The sequence below is a fragment of the Ailuropoda melanoleuca genome, chromosome 2, assembly GCF_002007445.2.
Source record: "Ailuropoda melanoleuca isolate Jingjing chromosome 2, ASM200744v2, whole genome shotgun sequence".
Classification (NCBI taxonomy): Eukaryota; Metazoa; Chordata; class Mammalia; order Carnivora; family Ursidae; genus Ailuropoda; species Ailuropoda melanoleuca.
In genome coordinates, this window is record NC_048219.1 from 89,825,794 (window position 1) to 89,838,007 (window position 12,214).

Below are 12,214 nucleotides of genomic sequence, written 5' to 3' on the forward strand. Positions count from 1 at the left end.
TAATTATAATAATTTTTTTATTATATTATGTTACTGTAAGGTGTCCAATTCTTGATTTCAGTTCAGATCATGATCTTGGCATTGTGAGACTGAGCCCTGCATCAGGCTCTGTGTTGAGCGTGGAGCCTGCTTGGGATTCTCTCTCTCCGTCTCCTTCTGCCCCCTCCCGCATCCCCCGCTCATGCTCTTGCTCTCTCTCTCAAAAAAAAGTTTCTTCATTTGCTATATGTGCTGAGGACAATTTATAGAGACTACAAATGTTTGTTTGTTTGTTTAATAATTGTCAGTGGTTATAGTTATTTTGTGGGGGACAGTGTCCAAATAGCTCTTCATATTGTCATTCTGTAAGCCATCCTGTAACATCTTTTGTTCAATTTGGTTTAGATTTTCTTTGAGACTTAAAAAGACTCTGTATCTCAAAATTTTATGTCTTTATAGATTTCTTTTATAATTTATCCTTAAAAAGTTATTTTATGAGGTGTGTGGACAACCTAAACTCTGAGCATGGTTTTAATTCTTTCCTCTAAATCCCAGAAGATTCTCCACTACTTCTTTTGCATGGGAGAGAAGGAAAACATAAGGGAGCAAGCCCTTTGATGAAGAAAAGGTTAAACTAAGCCTATCCTTTGCTAGTGACGGTTTCTTCTACTGAAATAGACACGAAGCATTTAGACCCAGTGGTCTGCCCTCATTATGTTATTTGTAGCCTTGGGTACAAGTCAGGATCATGGTGCTTTGGCTACAGTCCTACCTGGAAGAAAACTCTGGGGCTATAAGAACTCTTAGCATCTCCTTCTAAGAAAAAAAAGACAGGGGTGAGTTTTGAAATAAGTACCTGTGGTAGTCATGGATATAGATTTCCTGAACACTGTTTCCAAATGGAATTCTTTAGTATAATCTACATAAAAATATTATAGTATTCAGGAAACATAGCTGAAGTGTCCACAGTGAGATACAGACAACCCTACCTCACTGTAAGTGTCTGATTTTCCCATGCCCTGAGATCATATTCATCTTAAATTGACTCAGGACATAACATATGGAAGCATTCTGTAAATTGTTTTTGCAAATGCTGGTGACAGGGATTTTTTTTTTTATTGAAGGTAATAATATTTATTTATTTTTCATTATTATGTTCAATTAGTCAGCATTAGTTTTTGATGTAGTGTTCAATGATTCATTTGTTGTAGTGTTCAACGATTCATTTATTGTGTGTAATATCCAGTGTTCATCACCACACATGCCCTCCTTAATACCCGTCACTCGGTTACACATCCCTCCACTCCACTCCATTCTGTCACTTTCACTTTGGTCCCAGAGTCCAGAGTTTATCATGGTTTTTCTCCCTCTCTGATTTCTTCCCATTCAGTTTTCCCTCCCTTGCCCTGTGGTCCTCTATGTTATTCCTTATGTTCCACATAGGAGTGAAACCATATGAAAATTTTCTTTCTCTGCTTGACTTATTTCACTTAGCATAATCCCCTCCAGTTCCATACATGTAAATGCAAATGGTGGGTATTCATCCTTTCAAAGGGCTGAGTAATATTCCATTGTATATATGGACCACATCTCCTTTATCCATTCATCTGTTATAGGGCATCTCAGCTTCTTCGATGGTTTGGTTATTGTGGGCATTGCCACTATGAACCTTGGGGTGAATGTGCCCCTTATTTTCACTATGTCTATATCTTCGGGATAAATCCCTAGTATGCAATTGCTGGGTTATAGGGTATCTCTATTTTTAACACCATGAAGAACCTCTGTGTTGTTTTCCAGAGTGGCTGTACCAGCTTGCATCCCCACCAACAGTGTAAGAGGGTTCCCCTTGCTTCACATTCTCACCAACATTTGTTGTTTCCTGCCTTGTTAATTTTTGCCATTCTAACTGGTGTAAGGTGGTATCTCGTGGTTTTGATTTGAATTTCCCTGATGGCTAATGATGTTGAACATTTTTTCATGTGTCTGTTGGTCATTTCTATGTCTTCCTTCGTGAAGTGTCTTTTCATGTCTTCTGCCCATTTCTTGGCTGGATTATTTGTTCTTTGGTGTTCAGTTTGAGAAGTTCTTTATAGATCTTAGATACCAGCCCTTTATTCAAAATATTATTTGCAAATATCTTCTCCCATTCCGTGGGTTGCCTCTTAGTTTTGTTGACTGTTTCCTTTGCTGTGCAGAAGCTTTTTATCTTGATGAAGTCCCAAAGTTCATTTTTGCTTTTGTTTCCTGTGCCTTCAGAGGCGTGTCTTGAAAGAGGTCATTGTGGCCAGTGTCAAAGAGGTTACTGCCTATGTTCTTCTCTGAGATTTTGATGGATTCCTGTCTCACATTGAGGTCTTTCATCCATTTGGAGTTTATCTTTTGGTATGGTGTAAGAGAATGGTCCAGTTTCATTCTTCTGCCTGTGTCTGTCCAATTTTCCCAGCACCATTTATTGAAGAGATTTTTTTTTCTCACTGAATTTTTTTCCTGATTTGTTGAGGATAAGCTGACCAGAGGGTTAATGGACCCTTTATTTTGTTCCATTGATCTATGTGCCTTGTCTTTTTTTGTGCCAGTACCATGCTGTCTTGGTGATCACAGCTTTGTAGTATAGCTTGAAATCAGGCAACATGATGCCACCAGCTTTGTTTTTCTTTTTCAACATTTCCTTGGTGATTTGGGGTCTTTTCTGGTCCCACACAATTTTAGGATTGTTTGTTTCAGCTCTTCGAAAAACGTCATTGGTATTTTGATCGGGATGGCATTGAAAGTGTAGATTGCTCTGGGTAGCATAGACGTTTTAACTATGTTTATTCTTCCAATCCATGAATGTGGAATGTTTTTCCATCTTTTTGTGTCTTCTTCAAAGTCTTTCAAGAGTGATCTGTAGTTTCTAGAGTATGGATCCTTTACCTCTCTGGTTAAGTTTATTTGGAGATATCTTATGTTTTTTGGTGATGTTGTAAATGGAATCGATTCCCTAATTTCTCTTTCTTCAGTTTCATTGTTCATGAATAGAATACAACTGATTTCTGTGCACTGATTTTGTATCCTGCCACATTGATGAATTGCTGTATGAGTTCTAATAATTTGCGGATAAAGCCTTTTGGGTTTTCCACATAAAGCATCATGTCATCTGTGAAGATACAGAGTTTGACTTCTTCTTTGCCAATTTGAGTGTTTTTTAATTCTTTTTGTTGTCTGATTGCTGTTGCTAGGACTTCTAGTACAATATTGAACAATAATGGTAAAAGTGGGCATCCCTGTCATGTTCCTGACCTTAAGGGAAAAGCTCTCAGCTTTTCTACATTGAGAATGATATTCATTGTGGGCTTTTCATAGATGGCTCTGCAAGAAATATTAAGGGGGGAGAGGGAAAAGATGGCAGAGGAGTAAACAACCCTTTTTCAGCTGGTCCCCTCAATCGAGCTGGATATCTACCAGACCATCCTGAACACCCACAAAATTGGCCTGAGACATAAGAAGATACATCTGGATCTCTACAAATGAACATCTCCAGCACTGGGAATCGAGGTACAAAGCAGGGAGCCATGAATCTGCACACAGATATCAGACGATAAATGGAAAGGGTGGAAGCCACCATGCTTAGGCACTGGGAAGCAGTAACCTCCTGCACTGGGGAGCAGGCTGGACTCGAGGACCAGTAGCCATTGGGAAACCAGACTGAAACTGGGAGTTTGGGAATGCACGTGAACTGGACTGAAAATGGGAGCTCAGGAGCACACGTGTGACCAGACTGAAAATCAGAGCTCCGGATTACGTGTGTGAACCAGACTGAAATCTGGAGCTTGGGAGCACATGTGGGAACCAGAGGTGGCTGGCAGTGTTAGAAGCACAAAGGAAAGAGACATGCTGGCCCTGGGAACAAGGACTGGGAGAACAGCTATGGGGTGCACAACCCGGGACACTGCGGGGGTTTTAGCAGCACTGGCAGAAACCAAGTTAGAGTGTCCAGGAGAGCTCAGCGAAAACCAGACTGGGATCTCTCTGTTCTGAGACAGAGGCTTGGATATGATCACTCCTGCTGGCCCTCTGAAGAGTCACAGAAAGCTGCCATGGAAAGCCACCAGAAAGAAAAAGCCTGGAAAAACCAGTTCACACTGTGCCCATCCCTCCTCACAGGGAATATGGCAACTCTACCCAAACAGGATTGTCTAAGTATCAGTGCAACAGGCCCCTCTCCCAGAAGGCAGGCTGAAAAAACAAGAATCCCACATCCCTGAGGTCCCTATAAAACAAGTGCATCGTGCTTGGGTCCTGGTCAATAATTTGGGCTCTGTACATCCCCACAACCACACCTCATCAGAATGACAATGAGGAGGAACACCCAACAAAGGAAAGTAATAGAGACTGTGGCCTCTGCCACAGAACTAATGGATATGGATATAACCAAATTGTCAGAAATGGATTTCAGAGTAACAATGGTCAAGATGATGTGTAGGCTTGAAAAAAATATTAATGAAAATATTAACGAGAATATACAGTCTCTAAGAGCAGAAATGAAAGTGAATATTGCAGAAATTAAGAATGCTATGAATCAAATGTAGTCTAAACTAGACGCTCTGAAGGCCAGGGTAAACAAGGCAGAAGAACGAATTAGTGAGTTAGAGGATGAGATGATAGAAAAGAAAGCAAGAGAATAAATGTGGCTTAAGAAACTCTGCTTTCAAGAAATAAGACTATGGAAGATTACTGACTCAATGAAATCTTCCAATGTCAGAATCATTGGCATCCCTGAGGGGGTGGAGAAAGAGAGAGGTCTAGAAGAGATATTTGAACAAATTGTAGGTGAGAACATCCTTAATCTGGTGAAGGAAACAAGCATTCATGTCCAAGAGGCAGAGAGGACCCCTCCCAAGATCAATAAGAATAGACCAAAAGCACATCACATAATAGTACAACACACAAATAAAAGAGCCAAGGAAACGATCTTGAAAGCAGTGAAAGGGAAGAGAGTCCCCACGTACAGAGGGAGGAACATCAGAATAATGTCAGACCTGTCTAAAGAGACCTTGCAAGCCAGAAAAAGCTGGCAAGACATGTTCAGAGCACTAAGTGAGAAGAACATGCAGCCAAGGATTCTTTATCCAGCAAGGCTATCATTCAGAATGGATGCAGACACAAGGAGCTACCAGGACCAATAGAAACTAAAAGAATATGTCACCACCAAGCCAACCCTACAAGAAATATTAAGGGGGAGGTTCTATAAAGTGAAAAGACCCCAAGAGTAATACAGAACAGAAATTTACAATCTATAGAAACAAAGACTTCACAGGCAGCATGACATCATTAAATTCATATCTCTCAATAATCACTCTCAATGTGAATGGCCTAAATGATCCCATAAAAAAATGGCACAGAGGTGCAGATTGGATAAAAAGACATGACCCATCCATATGCAAGAGACTCATTTTGAACCTAAAGATATATCCAGACTGAAAGTGAAGTTATAGAGAACCATTTTCATGCCAATGGACCTCAAAAGAAAGCTGGGGTAGAAATTCTCATATAAGATATATTAGATTTTAGACTAAAAACTGTAGTTAGAGATACAGAAGGACACTATATTATTCTTAAAGGGTGTATCCAACAAGAGGATCTAACAATCATAAATATCTATGCCCCCAACAGGGGAGCAGCTAGATACACAAGCCAACTCTTAACCAGAATAAAGAGACATTAGATAGTAATACGTTAATAGTAGGGGACCTCAACACTCTGCTCTCAGCAATGGACAGATAATCTAAGCAGAAAATCAACAAAGAAACAAGAGCTTTGAATTATATACTGGACCAGATGGACCTCATAGATACATGCAGAACACTACACCCTAGAACTACCAAATACTCATTCTTTTTGAATGCACATGGAACTTTCTCCAGAATAGACCATATACTGGGTCAGAAAACAGGTCTCAACCGATACCAAAAGACTGAGATTATTCCCTGCCTATTCTCACACTTTGGATTGAAACTGGAACTCAATCATAAGGAAAAATTTGGAAGAAACACAAACACTTAGAAACTAAGAACCATCCTGCTCAAGAATGATTTGATAAACCAGGAAATCAAAAATCAGTTTAAACAATTTATGGAAACCAATGAGAATGAAAACACAATGGTCCAAAACCCATGGGACACTACAAAGGCAGTCTTAAGGGGAAAATACATAGCCATCCAGGGGAAAATACATAGCCATCCAAGCCTCACTCAAAAGAATAGAAAAATCTAAAATGCAGTCCTTATATTCTCACCTTAAGAAGCTGAAGATGGAACAGAAGAACAGGCCTAAACCACACATGAGAAGGCAACTGATCAAGATTAGAGCAGAGATCAATGAATTAGAAACTAGGAGCACAGTAGAGCAGATCAACAGAACTAGAAGCTGGTTCTTTGAAAGAATAAGTAAGATTGATAAGCCACTGGACAGACTTGTTCAAAAGAATAGAGAAAGGACCCAAATTAATAAAATTATGAATGAAACAGGAGAGATCACGACCAACACCAAGGAAATAGAAACAATCATTAGAAACTATTATCAATGATTATATGCCAAGAAATTAAACAATCTGGAAGAAATGGATGCCTTCCTGGAAACCTATAAACTACCAAGACTGGAACAGGAAGAAGTTGATTATCTACACAGACTGATTAATCATGAAGAGATTGAAGCAGTAATCAAAAACCTCCCCAAAAACAAGAGTCCAGGGACTGACGGATCCCCCGGGGAATTCTACCAAACATTCAAAGAAGAAATAATACCTATTCTCCTGAAGTGGTTTCAAACAATAGAAACAGAAAGAAAACTACCAAACTCATTCTATGAGGCCAGTATTACCTTGATTCCCAAACCAGGCAAAGATCCCATCAAAAAAGAGAATTCCTGACCAATATCCCTGATGAATATGGATGCCAAAATTCTCAGCAAGATCCTAGCTAATAGGATCCAACAGCACGTTAAAAGGATTATCCATCATGACCAAGTGGGATTCATCCCTGGGATGTGAAGGTGGTTCCACATTCGCAACTTGATCAGTGTGATAGATCACATTAATAAGAGAAGAGACAAGAACCATATGATCCTTTCAAGTGATGCAGAAAAAGCATGTGATGAAATACAGCATTCTTTCCTGATTAAAACCCTTCAGAGTGTAGGGATAGAGGGTACAATCCTCAATTTCATAAAAACCATCTATGAAAAGCCTACAGAGAATATCATTCTCAATGAAGAAAAGCTGCAATCCTTTCCCTTAAGATCAGGAACATGACAAGGATGTCCACTCTCGCCACTATTATTCAACATAGTACTAGAAGTCCTAGCAACATCAATGAGACAACAAAAAGAATTAAAAAACACTCAAATTGGCAAAGAAGAAGTCAAACTCTCTCTCTTTGCAGATGACATGATACTTTATATGGAAAACCCAAAAGTCTCCACCCCCAAATTATTAGATCTCATACAACAATGCAGTAATGTCACAGGATACAAAATCAAGTCTCAGAAATCAGTTGCATTTCTATGCACTAACAATGAGACTGAAGAAAGAGAAAATAGGGAATTGATTTCATTTACAACATCACCAAAAACCATAAGATATCTCCAAGTAAACTTAACCAGAGAGGTAAAGGATCCATACTCTAGAAACTACAGATCACTCTTGAAAGACTTTGAAGANAGCAACATCAATGAGACAACAAAAAGAATTAAAAAACACTCAAATTGGCAAAGAAGAAGTCAAACTCTCTCTCTTTGCAGATGACATGATACTTTATATGGAAAACCCAAAAGTCTCCACCCCCAAATTATTAGATCTCATACAACAATGCAGTAATGTCACAGGATACAAAATCAAGTCTCAGAAATCAGTTGCATTTCTATGCACTAACAATGAGACTGAAGAAAGAGAAAATAGGGAATTGATTTCATTTACAACATCACCAAAAACCATAAGATATCTCCAAGTAAACTTAACCAGAGAGGTAAAGGATCCATACTCTAGAAACTACAGATCACTCTTGAAAGACTTTGAAGAAGACACAAAAAGATGGAAAAACATTCCACATTCATGGATTGGAAGAATAAACATAGTTAAAACGTCTATGCTACCCAGAGCAATCTACACTTTCAATGCCATCCCGATCAAAATAACAATGACATTTTTCAAAGAGTTGGATCAAACAATCCTAAAATTTGTGTGGAACCAGAAAAGACCCCGAATCACCAAGGAAATGTTGAGAAAGAAAAACAAAGCTGGTGGCATCATGTTGCCTGATTTCAAGCTATGCTACAAAGCAGTGATCAACAAGACAGTGTGATGCTGGCACGAAAAGAGGCACATAGACCAATGGAATAGAACAGAGACGCCAGAAATGGACCCTTGACTTTATGGTCAACTAATCTTTGACAAAGCAGGAAAAAAAAATCTAGTGGGAAAAACAGTCTCTTCAATAAATGGTGCTGGGAAAATTGGACAGCTATATACAAAAGAATGAAACATGACCACTCTCTTACACCATACACAATGATAAACTTCAAATGGATGAAAGACCTCAATGTGAGACAGGAATCCATCAAAATCCTAGAGGAGAACATAGGTTGTAACCTCTTCGACCTTGGCCACAGCAACTTCTTTCATGTCACGTCTCCAAAGGCAAGACAAACAAAAGAAAAAGTGAACTTGTGGGACTTCATCACCATAAAAGCTTCTGCACAGCCAAGGAAACCATCAACAAAACTAAGAGGCAGCCCACGGAATGGGAGAAGATATTTGCAAATGACACTACAGATAAAAGACTGGTATCCAAGATCTACAAAGAACTTCTCAAACTCAATACATGAAAAACAAATAATCAAATATAAAAATGGGCAGAGGATATGAACAGACACTTTTCCAATGATGATGTGCAAATTGCTAACAGACACATGAAGAAATGTTCAAAATCATTAGCCATCAGGGAAATTCAAATCAAAACCACATTGCGATACCACCTTGCACCAGTTAGAATGGCAAAAATTGACAAGGCAAGAAACAACAAATGTTGGAGAGGATGTGGAGAAAAGGGGATCCTTCTTACACAGTTGGTGGGAATCAAGTTGGTACAGTCACTTTGGAAAATAGTGTGGAGGTCCCTTAAAAAGTTAAAAATAGAGCTACCCTATGATCCAGCAGTTGCACTACTGGGTATTTACCCCAAAGATACAGATGTAGTAAAAAGAAGGGCCATATGCACCCCAATGTTCATAGCAGCATTGTCCACAATAGCTCAACTGTGGAAGGAGCTGAGATGCCCTTCAACAGATGAATGGATAAAGAAAATGTGGTCCATATATATTATGGAATATTCGGCCATCAGAAAGAATCATTACCCAACATGGATGGGATTGGAGGGGATTATGCTAAGTGAAATAAGTTAAGCAGAGAAAGACAATTATCATAGGGTTTCACTCATTTTTGAAACATACAAAATAGCAGGGAAATCAGTAGGAAAATGAAAGGAAGAATGAAGGGGGGTAAACAGTAGGGGGAATGAAGCATGAGAGATTATGGACTCTTGGAAACAAACTGAGGGCGTCAGAGGGGAGGGGGGTGGGTGATTGGGCTAGGCCAGTGATGGGTATTAAGGAGGGCACATATTGCATGGAGCACTGGATGTTATACACAAATAATGAATCATGGAACATTACATCAAAAACTAAGGATGTACTGTATGGTGACTAACATAACATCATAAAAAGTTTAAATAGAAAAATAGAAAAGCCTATAGTAATATAAAAGCCTATAATAATATAAAAAAATAAAAAATAAAAGCCTATAGTAATATAAAAAAAGAAGAAAGAAATATTAAGAGGTCTTCCATAAAAGAAGAAAGACCCCCAAGAGTAATATAGAACAGAAATTTACAGAGACAATCTATAGAAACAGGGACTTTACAGGCCATATGATGGCACTAAATTCATGTATATATATATAATTTTAATACATATCTTTCAATAGTTACTCTCAATGTGAATGGGCTTAATGCTGCCATCAAAGGGCACAGGGTTTCAGATTGGATAAAAATCAGGACCCATCCATATGCTATCTACAAGAAACTCATTTTGAATCTAAAGACACCTCCAGATTGAAAGTGAGAAGATGGAGTACCATTTATCATGCCAATGGACCTCAAAAGAAAGCTGGGGTAGGAATTCTCCTATCAGACATATTAGATTTTAAGCCAAAGACCATAATTAAGAGATGTGGAGGGACACTATATCATACTGAAAGGGTCTATCCAACATAAAAATCTAACAATTGTAAATATATATACCCCCAACATGGGAGCAGCCAACCACACAAACCATCTAATAACCAAAATAAAGAATCTTATGGATAATAATACAGTAATAGTAGGAGACCTCAACACTTCACTCACAGCAATAGACACATCATCTAAGCATAGTATCAACAAAGAAACAAGAGCTCTGAATGACACATTGGACCAAATGGACTTCGTAGATATATAAAGAACACCCCATCCTAAGACAACAGAATAACATTCTTCTTGAGTGCACATGGAACTTTCTCCAGAATAGATCACGTACTGGATCACAAATCAGGTCCCAACTGATACCAAAAGATTGGAATTATTCCCTGCATATTTTCAGGCCACAATGCTTTGAAACTGGAACTTTGAAACAAGAAAAAATTTGGAAGGTACACAAACACTTGGAGGTTAAAAAACACCTTGCTAAAGAATAATGCATCAACCAGGAAATTAAAGAGGAACTTAAACAATTCATGCAAACCAATGAAAATGAAAACACATCGCTTCAGAACCTATGGGATACTGCAAAGGCCGTCCTTAGTGGGAAGTACATAGCCATCCAAACCTCTCTCAAAAAATTAGAAAAATCACAAATGCACAAGCTAACCTTACACATAAAGGATCTGGAGAAAGAACAGCAAATAAAGTCAAAACCAAACAGGAGAAGAGAAATAATAAAGATTAGAGCATAAATCAATGAAATGGAAACTAGAAGAACAGTAGAACAGATCAACAAAACTAGAAACTGGTTCTTTGTAAGAATTAATAAGATCAATAGACCTCTGGCTGGACTTATGCAAAAGAAAAGAGAAAGGACCTAAATTAATAAAATCATGAAGGAAAGGGGATAGATCACAACCAAAGCCAAGGAAATAGAGACAATTATTAGAACTTATTACCAGCATCTATATACCAACAAACTAGGCAATTTGGAAGAAATGGATTCATTCCTGCACACTTATAAACTACCAAGACTGGAACAGGAAGAAACAGATAATCTGAACAGACCAGTAACCAGCAAGGAAATTGAAACAGTAATCAAAAACCTCCCAAAAAACAAGACTCCAGGGCCAGATGGCTTCCCAGAGGAATTGTACCAAACATTTAAAAAAGAAATCATACTCATTCTACTGAAGTTGTTCCAAAAAATAGAAATGGAAGGCAAACTTCCAAATTCACTCTATGAGGCCCGCATTACCATGATCCCAAAACCAGACAAAGACCCCATCGGAAAGGAGAATTACAGACCAATATCCCTGATAAACATAGATGCCAAAATACTCACCAAGATCCTAGCCAATAGGATCCAACAGTACATTAAAAAGCGTATTCACCACGACCAGGTAGAATTAATTCCTGGGATGCAAGAATAGTTCGACATTCTCAAATCAATCAACGTGATAGATCAGATTAACAAAAGAAGAGACAAGAACCATATGATGCAGAAAAAGCATTTGATAAATACAGCATCCTTTCCTATAAAACTCTTCAAAATATAGGGATAGAGGGAACATACCTCAATATCATAAAAGCCATCTACAACAGGGATTTTTGAATACCTAATAACTGATATGTGCAATGAGCCACTGCAAACACTGAAAAGGGATGGGAGATATATGAGATATAGTCTCATGCTTGAAATGATTACACTCTCATACAAAAATGTGCACAACAATAAATTACATGTACAACAAGCAATAAAATCTCCAGAATATTCTCTTGGTCAGACATTATCAGGGAACCCATTACAGGGGACAAATGATTTAGATTAGTATTTGGAAGATTTTCCAAAGGCAAAGAGAAGAGGGAAGGATATTCTTATAGGAAGAACAAGCACAGAAAAAGAAAAAGACAGACAGCAAGAAATAAAGAAAGAAGGGGGGGTGAAGGAGGGAAGGTGGGAAGGC